The sequence below is a fragment of the Balearica regulorum genome, chromosome 13 (genome assembly GCF_011004875.1).
Source record: "Balearica regulorum gibbericeps isolate bBalReg1 chromosome 13, bBalReg1.pri, whole genome shotgun sequence".
In the NCBI taxonomy this organism is placed as follows: Eukaryota; Metazoa; Chordata; class Aves; order Gruiformes; family Gruidae; genus Balearica; species Balearica regulorum.
Window position 1 is genome coordinate 17,641,729 of NC_046196.1, and position 26,143 is coordinate 17,667,871.

The window sequence follows — 26,143 nt, forward strand, 5'->3', positions numbered from 1 at the left end:
AACAAGTTCAGACAACTGGAGCATTTCCCCCTCAAGCTTGTCAAATACAGCAGCTCCTGAGACCTGCAGGGCCATTTATGGCTTGAAAAGAAAACCCAAAACCTCAGCAGTATCTTGTCAACACAGAGCTTTGGATAGATGTTTTAGTCCTAAAGACAAATTGAATTAAGGAAAATCATATTAACAGTAAGTTTGGGGTTTTTTTTTCCCCCCCTCCTCCTGAGGCTCTTGTATTAATGCAAAAAAAGACATTCTAGTATTTTATTAAATACTTCCTATAGTTGGGTTCTCTTCTGGGGCATGGGGGGGGGGGGGGAAGTGTTTTCTTTCTTGTCTTCCAATAGTCTCTTCCTAATATTATCATTAACAAGAATGTTGGTTACATAAAATAGTCAAAGTTTTGCTACTTCAGCTTTAAAGACCACTTTTCATAACGGTGACAAAAAAGGTTGCCTACCAGCTCCAGTTAAGAAATAAATAATTTAGCTAATGGGGTTCAGAGATTCTTGCTTCAAATGGAAGGGTTTAACAGCCAAAAATACAAAGTAAAGGGCTTGTGAATTAATTTGTTAAAGTTCATTCTAGCACCACCCTGAAACAGTCTACTTCAATACAGGCGTAAACAGTAATAGAGTCCAAGTTTAACAGTACCATTGGACAAGTTGCTGAAGCAGAACTTCCAAATCTAGAGCATGAGCCTCTGTTTGCAGATTAGGCTTATTGGCTAGAATTAAGATTCTAACCCTCACACAATTGACTGTTAATCATGAGTTAGTAGCTCTTCATAAGGATAAGTTAAGGAATCTTGTTAGTACTTTCAAGTTAGATCACAACAGTGACACTGCCTAGATTTATAAGTGTACTGCAACACACCACTGATTCATTCCTTCCCACACAGGATCACCTCAAATTTAGTAAGTCACTTGTGTGATGGACAGCAGTCATACAACATTAAAAAGGACTCAACTAGGCACCCAGTGACTGTTATCTGTTCTTGATGCATTATTAATAGACATTCTTATTTAATCAAAGTCGCTCTCTCCCTATTTTAGAACTCCACTGTAACAAGTCCATCCTGACAGCTTAGTTGACTTAACTCATAAAACTTAAAATAATTGTCCCTACCTCTCACCAATATGAGGTATTGTTCAAACCAAAAGTTATCTTTTTGATATTATTTTGAAAGCACTGCATAAAAAAGCAAATTTAAGTTCTTCACCTAAATCCTGTTCTTGATAAGCTAAATTCATTTTGCTGTCAGAAGCTTTCCTTACTCTACTGAAGTATCTTACACCACTTCTTCAGTAATCTCTTTTCTCATTGTATATTTGGATGTCTCTATTAGCTTTACCAGCACCCCTGCTGCCCCCCAGGTCATAATCCTATAGTAAATGCTTTTGGAAAGCATATATAAGAAAACATATATGAAGTACAGGTTTTCCTCAGTAGGTTTTCATGACCTCTTTAGCTATTCCCATAATTTGGTTCCAAGTCTGCCTTGTCTATTCAGTGATACATGCTTTTTTGTAACTTAGAGTTCATGAGTTTCCATGTCATTCAATGGGAAGTTGTTTCAGGAGTCAAAGAGCCATTATGGAAAATTTTAAGACCAGCTTGTTACAATAATTTTTTTCCTAAAGTCCAACCATTTGTGGGTTGCCAGTCTTTCATATTTCCACTGAGGAAAACCATTCTAGACAAGAAGTTTATATCCAATGAGCATGAATTGAAGTTAATCAATAAAAAAAAAAAGAGACTCTGCTTTAAAGATCAGACACTGCTTAAAAAGTTATGTATTGACAACTTCAGTATCAGGCAATACCTTCATTTTGTTTTACTTAAAGCACAGAATTAAACACACACCAAAAGAGAGCTTGCAGAATTAGGAACAATTCACCCACAACAACTAATTATTCTTTCAGGAGTCAGACCTTGAGGCAAGAGAATGCTATCAAGTGTAAAGACAAACATGTTACTCCAGCTGTTTGCAATACTTATTGGACATAATAAACTTGATATGCTGGAGGCTATAATTAATCTCTACAAAGTGAACACTCCCCTTATGATGACTTGCCTACTGAGCTGTCTAATGACACTTAAGGCTTTGATAAGTAAATAAATTAGTTCATTATGGTCAGACTTTTTTTTTAAACGACATCAGGTTTCTTTCTGTAGCTTGCCTTACTCAGTCATGACCAGCTACAATACTTTGACTCTGAAGCTGACAAAAGGACATGCCATTCTAAAGCTCTTGACTCCAATTTCTGCACTACTTTCAATAATTTAATGTCTAAAAAAAGGAGTTTGCAATCTTTACTGATAAAAGCTTCATATTAAAATTAATTACACTGGAGAGTAACAATATTATTTGCCTTTCTGTTGGTAGATCTCACAGCAAGGCTTTTGTCTCACAATAACACACACAAAGGTAAAGTCGCAGTGCCCTCTTGTGAGTAGTCAAATCTCATTTTCGCAAAAGGAGTTTTAGCATTGATTTTGGGAAGGTTAGGCAGCATTTGTGCTGCAATCTGCCTTTTAAGTAGAAAGATAGCACTTGTTAGATTACTTTTTGTATACATACACACCTCCATCTAACTGTTCTGAAACTGATGAAAATGCTTATATATAAAAAAGAAACAGTATTTAAATTCCACTGACCTTAGTAAAAAGGGAAATAGAAAGAAACCAAAAACCAGTTTCTTGGAATCATTATAACGGATCACAATCTTCTTTTATTAAGTGCTACTGAAAAAACCCACAAAATGTGCATGCATGCACACACACTCAAGCAGTCTTTCTATAATTTAAGTATTAAATAACTAGACTGACAAGGACTGGAAAGGTAACTATTGGTGGAAGTTAAAAAAAGAAAAACAGTTTGTAGTAGGGAGAGTAAAAGCATTAAAGCAGGTGAAGAATCAAACCCAGTATAGCCAAAATGCAATCCTAATTCCTAGATGTTTATCGGGAACCATTAAAAAGACAGTGAGAAAAGTCTGTACAGGCAGTGCATGGCTAGTCAGAGAGAACAAATAAAGGACGTCATTTTTAGTGAACTACAGTTCAAATTTTTAGTGAACTACAGTTCAAATTTTTAGCTAAAAGTCAGCAGTGTACCTCTTCTCAAGATCAATGTTTGTCTTCCACAATATTACAAAATATAAAATCAGTTACAAGTATCTGAAAATTTACTAGAGTTTTATGGCACCAATCAAAAACTAAACCAGTGACAGAAGGAAACAGTACTATACAATTGAAACAGTACTATACAATTGAAACAGTACTATACAATTGAAACAGTACTATACAATTGAAACAGTACTATACAATTGAAACAGTACTATACAATTGATTCTGCTGCCTGGGAAGTACATGTTAGAATTAACTTCCTGAAAAGCAACAGTGTGTTATCTCCCAATAAATATTTTGCTAAAAGACTCCAATGTCTCATTTCCATTTCATAGACCTTATTTATTGTATGCAGTAATAGTCAACCATTGAACAAAGACAATCACCAGAAGGCTAAGCTGTGCATTACTGTTTCGGTAATATTTCCACAGGTAACATTTTAAAAGGACTTTAATTCCACCATATTCTTGTACTTTGTGACTGGTAAAGAAGTTTCACAGAAGCGAAGCTCAACACAAGAAACACAAGCCAGAACATTCATAAGTCTTTAAAAGTTCATCTTACAATATTAACTAATCACTTGTAAGCAGATGTTAAATATTTGACTTCAGCCCAGAGAGTCAAGGTCCAAAGGAACTTAATTTGTTTAGGCCCAGATCCAAAGAATTATTTCAACTGAATCTAGGCACACAGGTCCAAATTGCTGCAAAACCCCACCAAAACAAAACCTCTCTCCTGTCACTTCCTAAACCCTCCAGCAGACAGCCACATCTCTAGTCTGCCTTCAGCTCCCTCTTGGACAGTTTCAGTACTGCAGATGAGCAGAAACGCTGCAACCTGCTTGTGTGGCTCAGAGTACTCGCACTTCACTAGGGATTCCCTAAATCACAGTAACCAAATGACTGCTGAATCCCACAGTTTACCTCGAATCAGTCTGCAAGAGAAGATACTTCAGGGCACACAGATGCAAAACATCTTTGGTTTAGAAGTTTTACAATCAGTACCCTACTGAAAATTGTACAGCAGTCACGCAGAGCCACTCTGGAGGTATGCTATACAGACCAACAAGATTCCTGCTCTAGAGCAGATGATCCAAGTTGACTACTGCAGTGCATATATTTTAAGTGCTCAACTACACAGTTTGCAGAATTCAGTAATATCAGCAGTTACTCCATGATACCTTAGGAACTCACAAGAAAACAATCTGCACAAGCTATATGGTGCTGATGACGTTTACGTAGTACCAAATCTATTTTATGCAGGTCTTGAACCGCAGATCTTCCCTCTACGTGTATAAAGTTAAAAGTAAAGGGAGAATAGTTCACTTTAAGAAATGCAATGCATGACTGACATAAAAAAATTAACATTTTTTAGAAGTTGTCTAAAAGCAGATGAGTTTAAGTTAACAATACAGAATCATTAAGAACACATCCTCATTTTCGGGTTCATAGTAACTTGGTTATTTCCTCAGTGCAAATTTCAGGTTTGCTTACTGAAGAGCCAACGCTGACAAAAGATTGAATCATCACTTCATTACAAGTTTTGAAAAGCAACCAATGATAACCCACATTTCACATCAGACAAAAAGTTGACTAGATGGTCTGGCACATTACATTATTTCGATTTACAAAACAAATTTCTGAATGTGTGCAAGATAGCACAGGAGATTGCTGAAGGCATTCTAGGGATCCGGTATTAGAAAACAAGCTTCAGGAAAGCAAGCTCTGCCAGTCCTCCATCCTGTCTAGGTGTCCAAATGGCAGTCTTGTCATTGAGCACGTCAACTCATCCTCCTCTGTTTTCATGTCACCTGCAAACTCCTCTGAGCAATTGATAGAGATGTCAGATAGAATACTACAGGGATCCATACTGAGACTAGTTATGTTACTAGCATTTGTATCAAGTATTAAACACTCTCCATGCCCAATCACCCAACCAGTTTTCCCACTCATCGGGTTATCTACCCATTCAGAGCATAAAGTCCTGACTTGGACACAAGAACGTTGCAGGAGATGGTAGGAAAAGCTCTGCAAAAGTTGAGATAAGTGACAACCACAAAGATAGTAATTTCATCACAGAAAAATACTCCATATCCTGTAAAGTTAGCTTATTAATATTGTAACAGCTGCAGAGCAAGAATGGATCTATACAAAGACCACAAGAGGGCAGCAGAAGCTTTCCACGGTTAGTAACAAGAAGTTTCGTCTGGAATGGCTGGTTTTGAGCATCCATTCATACTGCTCAGTAATGCTCTGTTTTATCAAGTCACATCAGATAAATAAATGTCTCACAAAACTAAGATATCAAACCCAAATTCTTTGAACACCTATCTGTGACAATAGGGCTCTCATAAGGCAATACACACATGCTACACTATAGCAATCATGTCAATTTGCAGGGTTTATTTCACTGGCTTAGTATTACATCAAGACTAAAAGGGAATTAAAGGTAAAGCATAATATAATATTAACAGTTTGTTGCCTTTTTTGGCAGTACATATCATATAGAGTCAGGAAGAAAACAGCATTTTACACTAAATTACTACATTAAAACTTAACATTTTAGGGATTTACTTCATATACTAATAATTGATGACACTACACATAGTAATATGGATATACACATTACATAAAACAGTACTTATAGCTGAATATTCAAAGATACATAAATCATACCAGTATTCATGAGTTACTGTATTTTCTGATAAGTTTAAGGAGCCACAACACTACTATCTGATTTTACAGCTAGTTTTGGACTATAAGACAGTCCTGAAGCTAGAACCCTAACAAGTGTAGTAGAGCTACATGGGCAAGTCCCATAAGCCTATTGATTATGATGAGTAAGCCTATTTATAGTGCAACTGTTCAATTGTTTTTCCTTCAGGAGGGTTCCTTCCTTACTATAGTCCCAGAATATAGCAGCTGACAAACTAGTAACTTGCTCTCAGATTTTATTTTGTACATTCAAACCTCCTGGGGAGTTCCTAAACGTCTTTAATTAGTCTGAAGTGCTTCTCTAGCTAGTGTTCAGAATTAGATAAAACTTCACACCAATACTTCCCACTCCTTACCAAACTTTTACCAGAGACTTTGAATCTTTAGCATATATCTGATTTTCCCACAGTCTGTGCTTACCACTTTCACATGAGTAAGAGCACCAAAAACCTTCAACAGGGAATAGAAGTTACCACTAATCCTCTATCCACCTTTACAAAGAAAACCTTGTGGGTTTAAGTACTCAAATATCCCTTCTAGTAGACAATCTTGTCTCACAAGACCTAAAACTAGCTCTTTCCATGTTCTATTATCAAAGAAAAAAACAAAAGAAAACAGCAAAGAACAGAATTCAGTTCTAGCAAGATGCCCATTACTATCGCTCAATCAGGAACCATACATTTCCAGAAGAGTGGGGTTTTTCTTTATTAAAAGCAAAAAGCACACCCCTACTTCAAATCCCTTGTATACTATCCCCCTCTTTTCTCCTCCTCTTAAGAGCTACTTAGTCCTTACTTAAGAATATTCTAGAAGTTTTCCAAAAATCAAGAAGCAGTTCACAACTCCAGTAACCTTTAAAGCCAACCCAGGAACAAGTAATTAGTACTATAGTAAATAAATCCTAGTAAAGAGTATTTAACAGCACAAAACTTTAAAGAAAATACTACTCTCACTTTAAGTTCTACATTCAAAAATCAAGTAATAAGATACACATTCAGTCTCTATACACAAAAACAAATAGAATGGAAAATAAAACCAGGAAAAATACATTTTCAAAAGGTTCTAACTACTATGTTCACTTTCAGCATCTATCTTCTAGCACAACCGAAAATACTCACCCTATTATCAAATCACTTAGGCCACTTCCAGGCTTCTTCTAGACTTCATGAACATCATAATACCTCCAACACATTTCCACTTTAATAAAACCTCTTACCTACTATTGCAACAGCTATTACTGCCTTCCTTCTCTCTTGAAAGCTCCTTCACACCCAACCACCATACAGACAACCACAGCAAGCCTTCAGCATTGTCTTATATAGCCCAAAGAGAGTCAGGTGACCTTCAGTCTTGTGCTCCACCTGGTCATCAAAACCTCCAACTGTGGTCTTAAAGGACTACTTTCTTCCTAACACAAGTGCCTAGAAGAGCTCCTGTACCACCTTTCTTCTCTGATCTTTACAGACTACACTTTAAACCCTCATTCACAAATCTCCTAAGTCTCAGCACCCAGATTCACAAACTGGCTTCCTGGTATGAGGCCAAGATGTGAACTTCTGTTCTCTCAACAGACAATGCAGCAAACCTTTGCCAAAAACTAAAATTGGGTTACTGCCATCAATCCCCTAAAAATATGTTTTTTAAATTTCTTAATGAAAACATGATTTAGTAAAAAAAAATACTTTTCAGTAAGCTCAGATTAAAATGTTTTCCTTTCATGCTGCCTATTTCATGGCAGACTTCATTTTAGTACTATCATCATGGTTTTATCAATTAACAGTGCACTTGTGGCTGTCATTGTGGCAAGCAGACAATCAAACTACAGATGTAGGTGTATGAGGAAACAGCAATAGAAGCAGTGTTAGAAATCAGCATTTTGATACCCTAAGTTTACTCAATTTACATCAGTAGTTTTCCAGCTACCAGGTAAACTTTTGGGACATATCACATCCTGAGAGTGAAACACTTTAGCTGCCAAGAGATTTCCATCTTACAAAGCAGATTATTTGCAAATTTAATTAGCAATCAGAATTTTATTTGTAGTTGTTTACCACAATATGAAAGGTTTATATTCAGAATTCCAGCTTCTCTTTCTGCTCCATACCCTTGGACATGATTGTTCCCACACACAGAGTCAAAAGAATTAAATTTTGTCCTAATCTAAAAAGATTTATAACCATACCCTGGTTTACATTTGCCTCTGCAAGGCCATGAGAGAAACCATCTGCTTCCGTGTACTCACTTTGCATCTGCAGTGTTTCACATCTGCAGGTGTACAGTATAGCTGCTCCTTGCATGAGTTCCAGTGTATATTCCAGATCAAACAAACTACAAACTGCAAGCCAAAGCACAACAAAGCCCTGATGGGAACCTATGACTTTGAATATATTCAGAGGTAAACCGACTTGAGCTTACCCTCACCTGGCAGACTTGTTAATGGCTCCAAAAGTCACCCAGAGAAAGTGTTTTTTTCCTATTCACGCTGCAGGTTGCAGAGGCAATGCACCAAGCAGCCAAAACACCTCAGCAAGGGCCCGGTTTGCATGACACTACAAGTCTTCACCTGCATCGCAGATTCCTACCAGGCTTTTAGAGCATGTCTACAAAGACATATGAAGAGTTGCTCTAATAGCAGCAATCTGTGCAGGCAGCTGCTCTTTGCTTTCCCAAGTCACACAGAGTGACTACTGAGAAGGATCAAAACAGTCACTGTGGCAACAGTGGAATCTCAGCAGCTGATTCAGTGCATGTGAACTCCATTCCAGCCCTGACCTCAGTATCCCTGCAGCAACTTCCATGGATAATCAAAGTACAGGAAACCTGACAAGTGCAGCAACTGATTTCCTCTGTTGTTTTGTCTTGGAAAAAATTTATCCTACACTCACAAAAGAATAAAGGATGAGTGCCCTTGTTTTGAGTACGCAGGACTTCTCCCTCCATAGACTACAATGTGTTAAAAGGCACGCACATGATAAATCCTAAGGCAGAATAAATTGCTATAGTTCTGTGGGAGTCAAGAACATAACAAATCATGTGTTCTAACTCTGTTGTACATGGGACATTTGAAGAAAAATATTTATGGAAAACAAAGGAGAGGAGGGACAAAGTATTCTTCCACTCTTAACAAACCCAACATTTTCAAAGAGTCATCTGTATGCTATGATGGATCAAGGCAGTATAATTACATTGCGAGGTAGTGGTGCTAAGAAAACAAATATCTCATAAAATGTATAAAACCTGCTAAAATTACGATTGTTTGAAACAATAGTAGGATTTCAGGGTTATGATATAAAGTGGCAAAAGTTTAAACCTGCTAAAACTATGATTGTTTGAAATGATAGTAGGATTTCAGAGTGGTGATATAACATGGCCAAAGTTTTGATGGAAAGAAAATTTAACACTGCAAAAGAAATCTCTAAAATTGATGAGATATTGACATGTTTAAGAAAACGAAGCACAAAGCAAAAAACAACATTAATTTTGTATATTTCAGCAACCTGGTTTTTTCCTAAGTTCAAAGAGAATCCATCCAGACATTAAATGTTTGTGAGATTTGATGTCCTTTTGAGCAACAGAATAACCAGTCACATGATCCTATTTTCAGTCATTTATGGGATTTATCATTCTAAGCCTGTGCTCTCAATTTATGACATTACCATTCACACTATCTACAGCTGAGAGCCCTTCACAATGTTACAATAGTGTTGATAGCTTTATTAAGGAAGTATTACAATTGGCTGGTTAATTCTAATAAAAGGGTAAAGGCTGCCTTTTTTTCCCCATAAAACATTTGCTTCTTTCTCTATGAAGGTTAGAGGAACAGAGCATATGTGTTTTCTTTTAGAAATCACTAAGAAAAAAAATCAGGTATGTTCATTTTTTGAAGTTGTTTTTAATTGTTAGTGAGAGAAAAGGAAATTAGAGAGAAAGAAAATCTGCAGGGCTAGCTAAAAGAAAAAAGTTAGTACAGAAATTTTAGCATAACTGTTAACAGTAGTCTTTCTGAACAGTCTGAGAGCAAGATTACAGTTTTAGCTATGAAGAATTCATAAGTTGAGAGAAAAACAAAGGTGCTGTAAAGTCAAAACATTCAAGATGCATGCTTAAAGGCTTATCTTCTGAACTAATGCTGAATAAGAACCTACCTTATGCTTGCATCTACTGAGGCTCAGTTGAGCTATTTAGAAACCCTGAAATCAATTAATTGTATTATAATATATGATACAGCATATAAGATACACAGGAAGTCAGGCATTGGGTATAACGACAAACTCTTAATTTAAATAATACTTCCAGTTCTCTCCAACCTGTTGCTTCTATATTTAGGGTATCTCACTTGTTCCTTGCTAGCAAACTACAGAAGGAAGCCTCTGGATGAGATTTCTCATTATGTCTGTGGAAATGGGTCCTCTAACTAAACTCTATAGCTCAAGGCTCTTTAAAAGTTACTTAAGATAATACGGATGTGAAGTGTTTTGTGTATTACTGGTTCTAAATTTTGATCTGGAAATCAATACTTAACATTTAATATACTTTGCTCTAAATGACTGAAATATTTTATGTAAAAGCAAAGGGAAAGGCTTATAGTTGACTTTGTAGGAATGTTATGAGTCACCTTAGCATACTCAAGCAATCCATCTGAAAACGGCTTGAACGTGGGGTGCTGGAGGCTATGCTGGCCCTGCCTGGTGTCCACCTCTATTTACCTCGGAAAGGCGGGAATATTCCTTGCGCTCCCTGCTAGTACTTGGGTTTCAAGGCAACATCTGGTGATGCCATCAATAGGTCAAGTTAACTGAAATCCTGGTCACACAGGCTCTCCCTAGAGAGAGGGAGAGAGTCTCAGCCGACTACCAAGCTATCTCTCGAGGGGAGGCGTTTAAGGAGCCCCAAATACTTTATTAAAGTGAACGAACGTGTGCCCGCCGGCCGCTGCGGGAGCCCTGTTCCCGTGAGGTGACGGAATCCCGGCCCCGGCGGCGAGGCGGGCTCGGCTCTGCCCTGAGGCGCTGGGCCGCTCGTCATGAGGAAACCGCCGACGGCGACTGCGTAAGCGCCTCGCGGAAACGTGCCGGAGCTCCAAGTTTCCCTTTCCCAGGGAAAATCCCCGCTCCCCCCGCCGCCCAGGGGCTGGCACTCTGGGCGGGCGCCGCTCCAGCCAGCGCCGCCGCGGCCTCTCCTCAGCAGGGGCGCCGCCGGCCGTGGGGCCTGCCCGGCATCCCGGGCCCGGCCTCTGCCGGAGCCTCCAGAGTAAACGCGCCCGGGATTGGCTTCTGTCAGCGAAGGGGGCCATATTGGATCAGCTCACCCCCGCCGCTCACACACCATTTTATCGGCTCCGCGGCGGCTTTCCCCCCCCCCCCTCCCCCCGCTCGGGGCTGCCCCCTCCCGCGGGGGCTGCGGCGTGAGGTGAAGGTGTCTCGGGAAGGAAATTCGCACGCTCCCGTTTCCCCTCTCCGCCTCCCGCGCACACTCCTCCCCTGCGCACACCCCTTCCCCTGCTCGCGTCCTCACTCCGCCCTCCTCTTCCTCCCCCCGCTCGCGGGCCCCTCCGGCCCCGCACTGCCACCCCCCCCGCCGCTCACACCCGCTCCCTCCCTCCCTTCCCGAGGCGCCGTGTCAGCGCGCGGCGGCGGCGGCCCCCGCGCGGGCGGCCAATCAGCGCGGGGGTGACAAATATGCAAATGCGCCCCCCAGCCCGTCCCCGCGGGTTCGCTGGGGCCGGTGGGGTCGCGGCGCGGAGCGAGTGAAACTTCGCCCCCCAGCGCGGCCGCCCCTCCCGCCCTGCCTGCGGTGGGCGGCGGGGGGAGGAGAGCTAGGCACGCCGCGCCGCCCTCGCCCGCTCCGCCGCCGCCCGCCTCTCCCGGCCTGCGCTGGCCACCCTGCCACCCGGTAAGTGCCGCCCTCGACCAGCGGCTCCCTGGGCTCCGGGGGGGAGGCGGGGGGGAATCCCCGCGGGGGGGAGGGGAAGCCGCCGCCGCCGCCGCTCCTGCCGCCGCCTCTGAGCCGCCGCGTCTGCCCGAGGCCGCCCCGGCGGGGAGCTGTCAGGCGCGGGGCATCTCCTCCTCCTCCGCCCCGCGCGTGTGCCTCCTGCCGGGCAGCGGCGGCGGCTCCAGGCGCCGCCGCGTAATGGCGAACCCGGCGGTGAGTACGTGCGAAGGGACGGGCTGCTCCCCGCCACCTCCGGAGCAGGCCGCGCTCCAGGTGCTGGAGACACCGGCTGGCCCCGGCGCCTCGTCAGCCCCCTGCGCCCCTCCTCCCGCCGGGGGACGGCGCGGCGCGGCCTGCTCGCCGCCTGGGCTCTGCCCGCCGCCGCACCTCGACCTGCTTCCGCCCCTCGCCGACACCGGCGGCGGAGCCGGTCCCTCGCACCTCTCCGGCGGAGGTGGGAGGAGGAAGGGGGGGGCGGCGGCGAGGCCAGCTTTTCCTGGGGGCGGCGGGGGTGGAGCGGGGCAGGATGGAGGCGGCGGGGCGGGCGGGGGCGCCCGGGGATGCGGTCCCCGCCACCCCCGTCTTCCCTGCCCCGCAGCGGGGCTGAGGTGGCGGCCGGCGAGCGGGGGCAAAGTTTGGAGGGGAGGAATCGGGCCTTGCCTGGGTAGCGGGGTGGGGGAGAGGCTGGATGTCCTGCCCCTGGCCTCTTTCAGGTAAGAAGATGGCAGGGGGCACGGAAGAGGGCTGGTCTCCTCCTCAGACTCCTCTGAGGAAGAGGTTGGATGTCCCTCTGTTCCCCAGAGAGAAGGTGGCAGCGGGAGGCAAGGGTTGGGTGGAGGAAGGTGGGGCAAGAATATCCCCAGCCACCCTTGTGTTGCTTAGGAAGGGGGCTGCGTGGCAGGGAAGGGATGTGGCACCCTCCCAGGCAGCAAAGCGGGAATGTTAGACTTGGTTTCTCACTATGCAAGATAATGGAGGTGGGCAGAGGGAGGAATTAAAATAATTTCCCAGGGCAAGTGAAAGCAGTAGGCAAAAGAGGCGCTGAGTTTGGCAGCCCGCTGGCTTGGATCCACGACAGCAGAGAACGTGGGAGCTGGGGAAGGGAATATGGAAGGGGAGGGTTGGCATTGGGTGAGGTGTGTCTAGGAGAGGTGGAGATGGGCATGCAGGCTGCTGTCCTTCTGGGATGGAAGATTTCTGGCATGAGGAGGACGACCGGTGGCACATGGCCGCAGATTCCTGCTGCATGGGTGGAGGCCTAAAAAGGGACGTGGCTGTGAAAGTGCAAGGTTGGAATTTATGGACTGGCATTTTCCAGGTAGGGGCTGCAAGCTGACTTCCTTCAGGGATGACAAGGAGAGAAGATTTTGAGGCTAGCTCTGTACTGTATGCGTATAGCACTGGGTGGATAGGTGGCATGCATCTTTAGTGAAGTGGAGAAATTATGCTATTTCCTACTGAGGCTTAAAGCAGTGAAAAGTTAAAACCTCTTCATTCCTTCTTTACGCACAAATTTTTCTGAACAGGGATAAAAACCAGGTGAAGAGAGTCCAGAATTCTCTCATTTGGCTGTATAGCTTTGACATCAAGGTTGATAACATATGCTTTAACTTCGTAAGAAATGCACTTCTCACTGTCTTTGTATAATAACTACCTTGAATCTTTGGCAACTAAAAACTTCCTTCAGTTTGTGCAAGTTTTTTAACTTCATCAGTACGAGAAAATAGAGCTCAGTCTCTGTCAGGTAGAAGATATCTGAACCCGTTAGTGTTATAATATGTGCTCACGAGGGACAAAATAACAATCTGTATAAAGGGATAAGGTTTCTAGTTCTCGTCATGTGTCTTTTCTTGAGACTTTGTAAGAAGTAGCCGTAGAAAGTAATCATCCTTCTCCTCAGGAAAACTAGGCCCATCAGTCGTAAGAGCTGTCTGCATCTGTTTTTAAACCTGTGTCACTTGACACCATCAAATTCCCATTTGGCAGGTGTGAGGTAAAATAATTATTTCACCTTGGTTTACATGTAATCATTTGTATGCAAATATAAATATGTTTCATATTCAAGGTAGAATATTAACAAATACCTGGAATTTTAGCCTGGCTCCAAGTTTTAATTTATTGGTGCATAGATCAACTTTTTGCTAGTTTCTTTCACAAGGTAAATATTTTAAAATGAATAATTATTCCTATCTTATGCTTTGTTAACTGGTAAAGAATGAATAACAATTAGTATCTTTTTGTTTTACCTACTCACAAAGTTTCTATACACTCCCAATCCCTCACACCCCCAACTAAGAATGACTTTTTCATCGTTCCTGCATCTGGCAGGAACCAAAGAGCAAAAATTGGTATACATGTCCTTGAAAGTTAACCAATTCAGGGATCCATGGGCCAGGCCCTATGTGTAAATCAAGGGCACACAGAAGTTAGTGGGAAGGAAGCTAGGATGTGCACTTCAGATATCAACAACTCTGTGGTTACTGCCCATTGTGAACTTTCTAACCTTAAAGTAAATTTGGAGTGGCTTTCTTCCCCCCCCACCTTCCCTCGTTGGTGGGTAAGCTATATCAATGTACTTTGTGTTTCTAAGATGATAAGGCACGTAGGTAGTTACAGTGCGTCTACACTGGTTTAGTTTGTGCTAACTTGTTTGCGTTTAACCAAGTAGTTTAATTTATAAGAATTTATGCTGCTCTTCATGATGAAGATATATTAACTTATTTCACTCTGAGTAAAGCTGTCATTTTTACTGTAAAAAGAACTGGAATTTTAAGTCTCTCAATTTCTCAAGAATTTTGAGGAATCTCAGCACCTACTCATTTCACATGAGCTGCTGGTGCTAAATGCTCCTGAAGATTAGTCCAAGAACTCAGTCGTGAAGAAATGTTGATGAAAGCACAGTGTGGTTTTTAAGAAGTATTTTTAGTGATGTTATCTAAAAGATGTACAACATGAACTACTACTGAGAGACTATAGAGGTCCTAAACCAGGCATTGTTCATTTGTTCCTTTTATGAGAGACGAGTTAGTGATGCGGACAGATTAAAATAAAAAGATTGACACGCTGCTTTAAAATTGCCTTGTTCATGCAACCCATAAAGTAAATAGATGCACTTTTGTTCTTACTTGCTTTGTATGGTTAATTGTAAGATTTTTTTTTTGGTGTGTTAGAATTTTACAATCAAATTTTCTCTATAATTAAAGTATACGTACCCTTCAAACACTTCAAAAGTACAGGTAAGCTGGACAATTATAGATTTTATGCGTCAGGATTCCTTACAGTGCATTTTTTACCTTTGTATCAGTCTTGTAGGAATAAGCGTCCAAACACACATCATTGTCTGTCTATGATACTTTTCGTGCAATTTAGGATGAGGAGAAGTTGGATCTGATGGAGTCAAAGGGCACGATCCTATTCATCACTGGATTCTACTATTCTGCTTCTCTTCACCACTATATATGAACTAAATTCTCAGTAGCATTTAGTATTTATGTTCATAAATCATCCAGTTGAAATATTTTTCTGTGTTAAACTGGAATCTGGTGTCCCTTAGCTCTCAGTGTCTTTTTCTAACCAAACTAGTTCTGTGGACATGTTCTATTCTTCCACTGACTTATCTTTATTTGTTCTTTTAATGGTCTTGGTTTTATCAAACTATGGAGCTGTGAGCTTAATGAACACTTAGAAATCTTACACTCACTTGGGCTCGTGTAGTGTACCCTCGTTCTATTTGCTAGTGCTCTTCCTGTAGTTAGAAATGGTGCTTCAGGAATGCTGGGTGTCTTCACACACATAAATGGGTGATGGAGAAACCATCTGTTTGTTTGGTCAAACATTCAAGAATTGATAGTTTAGCATTACTGAAAATATTTTAGGCTGTTATTGAAGTATTATTTTTCTTCTTCGGCAAAAGAAGCTAGGATGCTAAGAAATAATTCTTTTGCTGATACAATAACCACTGGAAAGAGTTTGCAGCTCTTGCTTTGACTGAAGGAATAGCAGAGTTCTCATTTTATCCATCTGGCCAATTCATAAATGTGAGAGCGCACTGGCCAAAAGTCAAACAGGCTGAACATGCAACTTGCTTATTTGCAATAGTGCTGGGAGGAGAGATCTCTTTTAAGCGGTGTTTTTTTCTAAAGTATTACTTGGAAAAAGTATAATGTGGTTTACAATGACCATGTTTTTTGAGTAACTGCAGTGTTGAAAACTTGCAGAAGACCAGCTCTAAATCAAATGCTTTTTTAACAATGTGGTTAGTGAAACTATAGCTTGACTTCAGAAACATTAGCATGTTAGTGGCCTTTCAAAACATACATATAGTGATAATCAGATGGATACCAGCTACCTCTTAGGATGAGCTTTAGTGAAAGGTTACTTTTGGCAGCACCTTGGGACTGAGTTCCCCTTTCAGTGTGGCCTTTATGTTATGTTCACTTACTAAGCTGCAAGAAGCACGTTACAAGGAAGCATTTTTTTTTTAAACTCAGAATTGAGCAGAAATATATTGGTATGATATGGCATCTGTCAGTGAGCAAATGTGTTGAGATCTTCAACTTAATTCATACAGATTACCAAAGAAATATCAAATATTAATGTCTTTAAGCTGCCAGTGTACATGCATTTTTCTTTAAGGTACATGTTTTTGTTTTAATCTTAAATCAACAGTTAAAATTTGCGGGAAGATGGAAAAATGTTCCCATCATTTTTCTAAAGACAAATAGTAATTTTGACTTTGTTCTTTATCTGAGTCATATTAGAAAATGTAGTAACTCTGGTTACCAAATTATTTCCTTCTGCAATGCATTCTTGGATGCTTTTTCTTGTGTTGCATGAGCAGTATTAAAAGGTTGGTTCACTTTTTTCTGTTGGTCACTAAAATTCAGGAATTCCTCCAAAATTTATTCTGCAGATGGCTTTTGAAGAGTAAATTATTTTATTAAATTTGATACTTAACACCCTAATGAAGAAAGTTTTAAGCTTCAGAAAGATTACATTTGTATAATGGCATGAAAATCTACCCATCTGATGTTCCATATGTTAGAAGAAATCTGAGAATTAAATAGGATATATTTTTGTTTACAGTTACCCTTTAGTAAAGGCATTGTAATTAGTGGCTTCCACTAACATTAAAACCAGTGCTAGGTAAGAGAGTGGGCCTGATTGCATATAATATGGTGTTGCCGGCTTCAGCATGTAGGTTTTGAAAATATTTTTTGGTGAAATTATCAGAAGCAAAACTAAAATTTAGCTTCAGATCCAGACTTTGAGGAAGTTTTTAAGAATTAATTCATAGATACCCTTGAGGAATAGATGAGTATTGTCCCATTTCACTGTGGGAAGTTTTTTAAAATTCCACTTTGTCTACTCATGGCAGAGTATTGATGTTACAGTAGAAGTCTGGAGTCTGTCTGTCTATTGCAAGTGAATTCAAGAACATGTCCTGAATGTGCTGGAAGCCATGAAACAAGATGGAAAATGTTGGTTTGCTCAAGTTACCAGCTTTAGTTGATTTCTTAATCAATTAAAAGAAGAGCGTATTGAACAAGTCACAAACTCAGAGTGTCTATCTTAACATGTTTACTTGGTTGACTTTTTTGAACAACTTTCATATCAAATCTCTTTAGAATTTTTTTTTTCCTAATAGAAAACTTGTATGTAGCTTCTCTCTGAAAGGTACAGACTTCAGTTAAAGATGAAACTCTATGCCAGCTGATGTAGTATGGAGTAGGAAGTCTGAACATGTTCTCTTTGGTAGTGTACTATCATGGTGTCCTAGTCTGGTTGTGTCAGGACTTCAAATTGTGCTCTTCTCCACATCTTCACGAAAAAGACTTCTCTCTGTCAGTGTTGAGTCTCCACAATTGTTGGTCTGTACTCAAAGATCATGATCCACTGGCATCTGTAAAGCAGACACCATCCTTGCGTTGTTCTAGTTGGTACTTCCGGATTAGAAAGTTGCAGTAGTTCACCAAGATGCCTGTCAGGCTAGAACACGAGAATTGTTGGAAATTAGTATACTGTCACACTGTGAATTGAAAGAGGGCTATGCTATGTGAAGTCTTGCGCCTCTGATGGTTTATAATGAAATCTTGGTTTAGGCCACATGTGAAAATGAGAAGGCTTTTTTCTGGTTTTCAATGCAAACGTTTCTCTACATCTTAAAATGGCAATGTAGTTCTTCAGGACAGATACCAGAATTCAGAAATGTGTTTTGTAGGTTTAATTTAAGGTGTAAGGATGAATTTTATGACAAAACTATAGAAACCCTGTAATGTTTACATCAGAAATCTAAACAGCATCAAGAGGATTTTCTTTTTAAACTTAGAAGGAAGCTTGTGTAACTGTCTTTCTAGTGACCAGAAGTAAACTGTAAATTATAAATATGTTATTCGAACTCTTTTGACAATTAAAGAGGGTAAACAGAGACATTCATATTCTGCACAGATAGGGTAGGGTTCGTGGGCAGATCTCTTAAAGAAAAAAGTTGGGTTTAGCAGTATTCAAACCTGAAGACAAGAACATTGGGAAATTTTGTTATCTGTATTAGAAAAATAAGCAGGAACTCACTGAAGTCCTGAAACTTATGAAAGTCTTCGCAGGTACACTTTGGAGAAGCAAAATTGCAATAGTGTTTGAAGAGCAGAACTAGTTACTAGTGTAGCTTCCTTCAGTAGTCTTGTGGCCAAACCTCTAAACTGCTTAACAGTCATTTTCACTAAAACAAACAGACTCAGGGATAAACTTTGTTCTTTTCAAGGAGATCCTCCAAACTTTTGGTATCTTTCTAGCTCTCAATCAACTGTAGCAAATTAAGATGTTGTCATTCTCTGTATTATTGTTGTCCCTTTAGTGCAATTAAAGCCCACAAAATATAAATGACAAAATAGAATGTATGTATACACCTCAGCCATTTCAATGCAAAGTCTAATGGGTTTGTTTAAACTAACAAGAGGAAGGGTTAAAACTAAATTGGGAGGCTCTACACTGAAGCAGCTGATGCACACATGTGTTTTGTTCTGTAGGCTGTGCTTTGAGGGCAGTACTCTTTGGCAGAGAGGTGAAGAAAGTAGTTGAAAATAATTACTTCTTTACCTGCTGCTGTTAATTTTTCTAACGGGTATTTGCAAAGGCTGAAGCCATAGAACTACACAAAGATTTTGTACAAAACTAAATTATTTTAATAAATTTACGTGATTTTTTTAAAAAATAGAACTTGGGGTAAAGTCGTTATACTAAATTAATTGAAATGAATAGTTTGTTTCCTGTTACACTGATGTGTATACAAGTCTGTGTTTTAATGTCCAAAAGGAGAAAGATTACTTTGTTCAAAATTTTTTATTAGTAATAGTAATGCTTTAGGATTCCATCAAGAACATAAGGAAATCCATGTGCACTTAGGGAAATGTGTGTTTTTCTTCAGTGTTTTATGAAGAAACTATATTAGTTGAGCTGTGGAGATAATTTTTAAAAAAACTTTCTAGGATAGCTTAATATGTATCTAGGCAGGTTTGTAACAAATTTGGTTCTGCTTCTACTTAATAAACTATAAGCTCTGATGTATATCAGTGAATTTCCCAATGCAAGATTTAAAAGCAAGCAGTAAGACTCTCTTCCAAAGAAGGACACTTTACAGAACATTTTTGTTACCATATCTCATTCAACATACATATTTTTATATATATGAGTTCACATGCAATATAAGAATATTGCATTCTTGAGAATCTGTGGAGATAAATCCCCCTTTGCTTCTTAAGAAAACTTTAAGTTCCTTTTGTGTGTATTTCTCTTTGGCAGTTAGTATAATCATCAGTGATTTTTCTGCTGTCTGAAGTATTTCTTGTATTTTACATTTAGAATAATGTATCATAGATCTGGTGAATGTATATTATATATGTTTTTTTCTTCTTTTCAACATAGGATTTTTCAAACTTTTAAGTACTCCACAATTGTCTCCATATTGGAAGCTGTTCAAGCAAGTGGACACTGTCCTAAAGAGTAAGAAACATCTTTTTTTTACTTTATTTTGAGGATTCATGAAGAATCCATTTGAGGAAGCATCCAAACCAGCTATGTTTTAGATAGGCAAGAACTTAAGGTAGTGTTCGTATTATATGGTAGTTACAGGTGAGTTAGGTTTCGTTTGGTTTGTTGGGTTTTTTTTAAACTGTTGAACTCTTGCAGCTAGAAGAAATTACTTGAATGCAAGTTTTCTATTTTTTAATGAAAAATAAATTTTTGAATGCCTCCATTTAGTTAATTTATATATTGTAAATATATAAATATTTATACTATAACTTTGTTTAGTCAACAAAGAAATTTTAAATAAACACAAGTTTAGGAATTAAAAAATATATTGAAATGCTGCATAAAACCTGACAGTTAAATAATTTCATTAAACCTGACAGTTAAATAATGGATTCTACTTTCTGGATGTGAAGAGGACTTTTGTGTGATGGGAGCTCTGCACTGGAGCTCCCATCATGCAAATAGAAACAGAGAACAACTAGAGGAAGTTTTCTGGCTGTTTCGATAGAAAAATCACATAGATAGCAAACAAAGATGGAAGTATTTTAGCAACCTTAACCTAATGATGTGTTTGGGCACATGCTTTTAGTTTATAAATCTTAGGGGAAAAAAAAAATCTTGGCGTGTTATCTAACTGTCCATATTAATGTACAGCAGAGACATTTTAGTTTAGCAACCTTGGAGTAAGTCATGAAGTTACTGAATAATAAAAAGAGGAGAAATGTAAAATTTTATGTACCAAATTAGTACTGAATAAATTTTTTTACTGGAACATTGCACGTTTTTGATAGCTGTTATAACCACTTTCTATCTTTGACACGTTACAATGTTGTCTCAAAGATGGGAGAAGAAGTTAATTTTGTGTTACGATCTACTTCTTAATGTAGTGATATATGCTATCTTAGCTTCTGATAAAGACTAAAGGTTGAACTGTGTTAATATTCTTGCAAAGGTGTTTAAGAGTTTGTCACCAAGAAACTATATTTAGGGGGAGGGAAATCTGTATTTTTTGGAATTGGGGGATGCTCTGTGCTTTGGAGAGAATGATCATGTTTTTGAAAAGATAGCATTGTTTATGGAAGAACACATGGGTGTAGAATGTAAGTTCATATACTAACATTTTATCTGTCTTTTAATGTTAGAGAGTGTTTTTGTTTACTTTGAAGCTTTTACACACAGGCCCTAGAAGCCTTTACTTTCACCCTGTGCACGTTTTCCTGTAAACTGTGTAACCTTTTCAAGCCTCTTTCAGATTAAAAGAGAACCTCTCAAAGTTGAGCTCCTCTACATACTGTCGAGGCAAGGAGTAGGATAAAACTGTCATGCAAGTATGCTCCCCTAGACAGGCAATGTTGATTCCTATAGGCAAGTACATGCCAGTATGTAATAGCATACTGCTGTTAAAATGTAATATGTACAGGGCTTTTTGCATTGACAGGTTTAAACCTAACCTCAAAACATTTTTTTTTTTTTGGAGTCCTCATATTGTGCCTTAAAGTTGCCCTAAAACTTTTAGTATTCTGGCACAGACTACCCTTCCACTTCAGAGGTTTGCAGGGTTGGTTTTTCAGTGGTCCTACAAAATGAGCACTTTACTTGACTATTTATCAGGCATTTATAAAATCATGTGTACTAGTGATTGTGTAGTAATTCTGGTGTTCTTGTTTCTATGATACCTATTAAATTTTCGAGTTTAAAGTATTGCATTTGAATATATACTCCTGAAGTTGGTTATTGTGTGACTTTTTGCCATGTTTCATTTTCAGGTCTCTAATGATGAGGTATCCATCTGGATTTAAAGCACATCTCTGAGATTCCTAGTTCTTCATTAGAGATGTGTTCTATATTCATGGGTAAGGATATTTTTTTATCTTGACTTGGGCCCTTTTCTTAAGTATTTTGTGATAAGTTTTTAATTTAGAAGATTTCAGCAACTTATTTTTATGTCTTATAGGTTAGTCAGATAGTTATTATAGTTATTATAGGGTTCTTTAGGTGCCTGTGCTAGCTCTTAATTTTGACCGGCCCAAGCTAATTATTAAATTTTGGAATTCATACATCTAAGTACCAGTGCGCTAACTAAATCACACGAAGTCTTACAGATAGAGAAAGAGCATGGTGGTATATAGGTAAATAATTTAAAAACTGGTCTGTGATTTGAGATTCCTTTTCTGATATATGCAACAGTTCTACAGGGTTTAATTAGGCATCTCATCATACCTCTCTTGAATTTGGAGTTTTGGGAAGAAAGAAACTTCATCCTGGAAAGCAACAAAAGGAAAGGATGTGGATTTTGTGCAATTAAAAAAACACCACCACTTTTTCTGAAATATAAACCATATTTCAGCTGAAGAAACTTTGTGGTATTACACATCCCTGTTTCAAAACAGTAGAAACAAAACAACCACAAAAATCTCACTAGAAAATATGGATTTTTCTAGATGTTACTGGTATTTTTGATTTTTGTAGGTCTCTAAGTAAACAAGCTAAGATTACTGCATTCATTACAGAACTTGTTACCTGTTCTCTCCATATATGAAGTACTGCTTGCTGAAATATCATTTTGAGACTCTATAAATTTACCTTGAGTTAAAAATTAATGTTAGAATGGATCTCTTAAAGAAGTATCGTAAATTGCACAAACATATCCTGTGGGACTTTTTGATATCATGTTTTATACAGAGAGTTCTGTGATAGACTTTCTCTTTGGTGTGGTTTTGCTCTGTTCAGCTGAAGCAAAGCTGCTCTCAGTAAAGAAGCTGTCCTGTTCACAGTGAAGGCAAACATCTTTGAGTGGTAGAAACTTCTCTTTGGTTGCATTGGAAGATCAATTTTCTTTCGAAGTGAAATGTCATTTGTCATGTTGGTTGACTTGAACTTTTATGAATGACCATAACAATTCACAGTTACTGAATATTATTATTATTATTTTTCTATAAATCTCTAATATTTATTTCCCAGAGGCTACTTGCTTCAGGAGAGAGGAGGAGGAGAGGTGGTAGAAGGGAGTTTGTGCGTGTCTGGGGAGTAGAGGGGGAAACAGTTACATGAGGTGTTTGGTGCAAGCAAAACAAGTGTAGGTATGAGAACAGGCTGCTCTGAACTACTATGAGAAGCACACACAAGCCAGTTTGCTCTAGTTTTATGCTCTTACTCACAGTTGGAACTGTAGCCATGGACTGGAACCTAGTCCTGAGAATTTACTTTAGGAACATCAGTTTCAAATATTTCTCTTCTTAATCTTCAAATCAAAATACAGGGTACTTGAGTTATCATTTGAGAATTTAGCACAATGTCTGTCAACTCTGTAGCAGAATAGAATTCTAAATGAAACCACTATGTTGAGGGTATGATTTTACTAAAGGGTTAGTTTGTTACTCGAAAATAATTATAAGTGCATACCAATGCAAAGCAATTTTCAAATAAAATAATGCATCTTTATATATATATAAATTGGATGAGTATTTTTTTATAATGAAACAGGCTACCCAAACAAGTTTTCTCCTAATTTGAGTGATAACAATAAGAGAAAATGCATATTTTCAATCCATATTTAGCTACAGATACCATGGCACTCTGTTACAAAGACTTACGCCTTTCTGTTAGGGAATAAAAGAGTTCATCTCTACTAAATGTTTAAATGTTCTTTCTTTAATCTTCTACATTTCTGGGATTTTGAGGAAATTGTGCTATCCCTTTGTGCATTTTAAATTTAACTTGTACATTGATCTTTAAATCTGTAATAGAATATCATTTATATTGGCGCATCAGTGGAAAGTAACTTCTCTATTATTTAATTTACAGCAGCTTTTTGAACTCGGCCAAAGCTTTAGTTACAATTAAATCTGACAAATAATGATAGTGTAATTGCCCTTTATTTTTAATATTGGAGAGGGAATGTCTCTATCATTTCTGAATATTATGCAGAAGTGATCAGTTTTTTGAGTACCTGGTTTTTTAACATGCTGTCTTGTCTACCTCTTTTGACACAGTGTTCCATCTGCTAATAGATGGGCAAATCATGCAAAGCCACAACCCTGTCATGCTGTTGTATGCTACATAGATCTTCGCAAATATAAAAATTTTTTGAGTCTCTCTGGTAGATCTCTTGTTTGGAAGCTAGTCTGTTATGCCTGGTTGCATTACTTTCCTAAAAAACCGAAAACAAACCACCACTTTGCATGCGTACAATGTAAAACTCTTCCCTAGTTATGACTATCTGTATTTACCCTTTCTGTGTCCTTTACTGTAGTCTGGATTTCTGTTATGTCGTGTTTTTATGGCTTCAGTTTTAATTTCTTCTGTCTACTAACTTGTCCCTAGCTTCTTTCTGAGATAGCTTCTGTTCTGTGTCTGGATACCCATTGTTTCAGCTTTTTTTGTGAAAAATGACCATCAAAGTCACTGGCTTCCTCTTATCTCTGGTACTGTCCCACATCAGTCATGTGAAGCAGTGGTACTTAGTCTATCAAAGTGTGGATGTCGTGGTAACGTGCTGAATCTATATTCATAACTAGAGTAGCTTGTTTTCTCTTGTAACTTCATCAAAAATAATGAACAATGCAATTAATGAAATAAAACACATCAGTAGTTTTTATTATCTTGTATTTTACTGTTACTCCTACCTTATTTTTTTTAAGAAGCAAAATTTGGTATCTTTGTTCCATTCTGTAAAGTAAATCTTTCTTTCCTTTTCTTCTGGTCTTTAAATCTTATATCATTCCCTTAATTTCTGCTGTTGCTTGTGTCTGTAACTACAGCTTGTCTTTTTACAACTTGGATCTATTGCACGTTAACGTAGTATAATGTGGGATCATCTCTTTGAGACTTTCAGGCTTTTTATTTCTTCTTGGTCTTTCTTTCTGACAAGAATAAAGGGTTATTACTAATGTCTGGGCAACCAAAATGGAGAAAGTTTCTTTCTTTTCCCCTTTCTTTTTTTCCCCCCTTTGTAAGGAGTTGCATTAACTGTGTTAACTTGAAACCTTGATTTCCTAATCTGGCTCTGGTATTGATTCATTCTTCTCATAGACACACTTAAGGAAAGGAATCAAACTGAGCTGAGTGTAGGCAGTTTCATTTCTAAGTGGTTTTGAATATAATCAGTAAAATTTGAAAAAGATCTTAAACTTTCAAAAGGTTAGAATTACAGAAGTAGTACATGAGAGCTGCTTTTGCAGATTAAGAGGAACAACAATAGTGCATTGATTTATATTCTGTTTGTAATTGAAAAGATAGTTTTAGACTGTACAGAGCACAACATTGTTTGCTTTTAAATTAAAAACATGGGTTATGCAGAAATTGGCACTATTTTTTCATTCACTTGGACTCATAAGATCTATTTTAATACCAGGTCCCCTGTTCTAATACTTTGGTTTAAATCTTTAATTTAAAATAGATCTTTTAATGTTAACAACTAACAGATTGAGGAAAGTATAGGACGTTTCTGTTCCGATTCAAGTATGTTTGCAGAATAACTTGATACTTCCTTCAGAAAATGCTATGTTTTGTGCAAGACCCAAAATGATACAGTTAGCAATCGGAAAAAAATTAGTGTTTAAATTCTAGATGCTTCCACGTAACTGAAGATGGCAAATCTTGAGATGTGTTTCAGCTGAAGTTGGGGAATACTTTACACTTCCTAGTAATTAATTTTAGAAAACATCGTGTTATTTTTAAAGAAAAGAAAACAACTTTTTTCAGAATAGTGAGTCTAATGTATGATTTTGTTATATAGCCATTAGCTAGTAGTTAGCCTGTAGTAGTAGTTCCTGTTGATTAGTTTTCTACATAAAATCAGCTTGATTGGTAGAGAGTTAAGAGTTTAAAATACAAGGGGAGAAACTAAATACAAGTAAGAAACATTGCTGAATGCCTCTGTTCCATTATATTTAAAAACCAAAATCCACTGCAGCAAATTATAAATTTACCAAATGTCCTATAATTGGTAAATATTGTTGAAGCAATTCTAGCTGATAGCGGGCAGTAAATTCTTAAATTCAAGTACAACCACTGTAATCTTCCAGTTGCTTCATCAGGTTGTACTTCTGTTGTGGTGCTCATTTTATTTTCTAGAATTTGTCCAAGTGGTTCGTAGACATCGCTGTTGTAGAAGGTTCTTGCTCACTTTAAACTGGTTAAAGATTAATATTAAATCAGTATACAATGGTGGTAGAGTATTTAGACATACAAAGTATTAGAATTAGTTTAGTTTTTACAAGAAGTGTAAAAACACTCAACTTACATCACAAATTCTTGATATAAGAGGGCACAAATATGTCAAATTGTATTTACTAGGAGAAATCAAGCTTGAGATTACTGTAAAATGGAATTATTTACCA

General features: G+C 38.6%; 1 protein-coding gene and 1 long non-coding RNA gene across 10 annotated transcripts in view; one reads left to right on the forward strand and one right to left on the reverse strand.

The window, feature by feature from the left end:
- Positions 1 to 3,337: 3,337 nt before the first annotated feature.
- Positions 3,338 to 11,480, reverse strand: LOC142603758 (uncharacterized). Its single transcript, XR_012837646.1, has 3 exons — positions 10,550 to 11,480; positions 8,086 to 8,178; positions 3,338 to 4,951 (listed from the first exon to the last, which is right to left on the reverse strand). It is a non-coding gene; the product is annotated as an uncharacterized LOC142603758 (long non-coding RNA).
- A 20-nt stretch (positions 11,481 to 11,500) lies between these two features.
- The window catches only part of CHD9 (chromodomain helicase DNA binding protein 9), a 97,885-nt gene continuing 83,242 nt past the window's right edge, over positions 11,501 to 26,143 (forward strand). For 5 of the 9 annotated variants that reach the window (XR_012837645.1, XM_075765956.1, XM_075765947.1 and 2 more), the window contains exons 1-3: positions 11,501 to 11,735; positions 19,695 to 19,772; positions 21,569 to 21,655. The gene's annotated coding sequence lies outside the window, so the exon portion shown is untranslated. Of the gene's footprint in view, positions 11,736 to 11,871; positions 11,988 to 19,694; positions 19,773 to 21,568; positions 21,656 to 26,143 lie in introns of those variants that run through there. The other 4 variants (XM_075765948.1, XM_075765949.1, XM_075765950.1 and 1 more) reach the window with 4 other exon arrangements.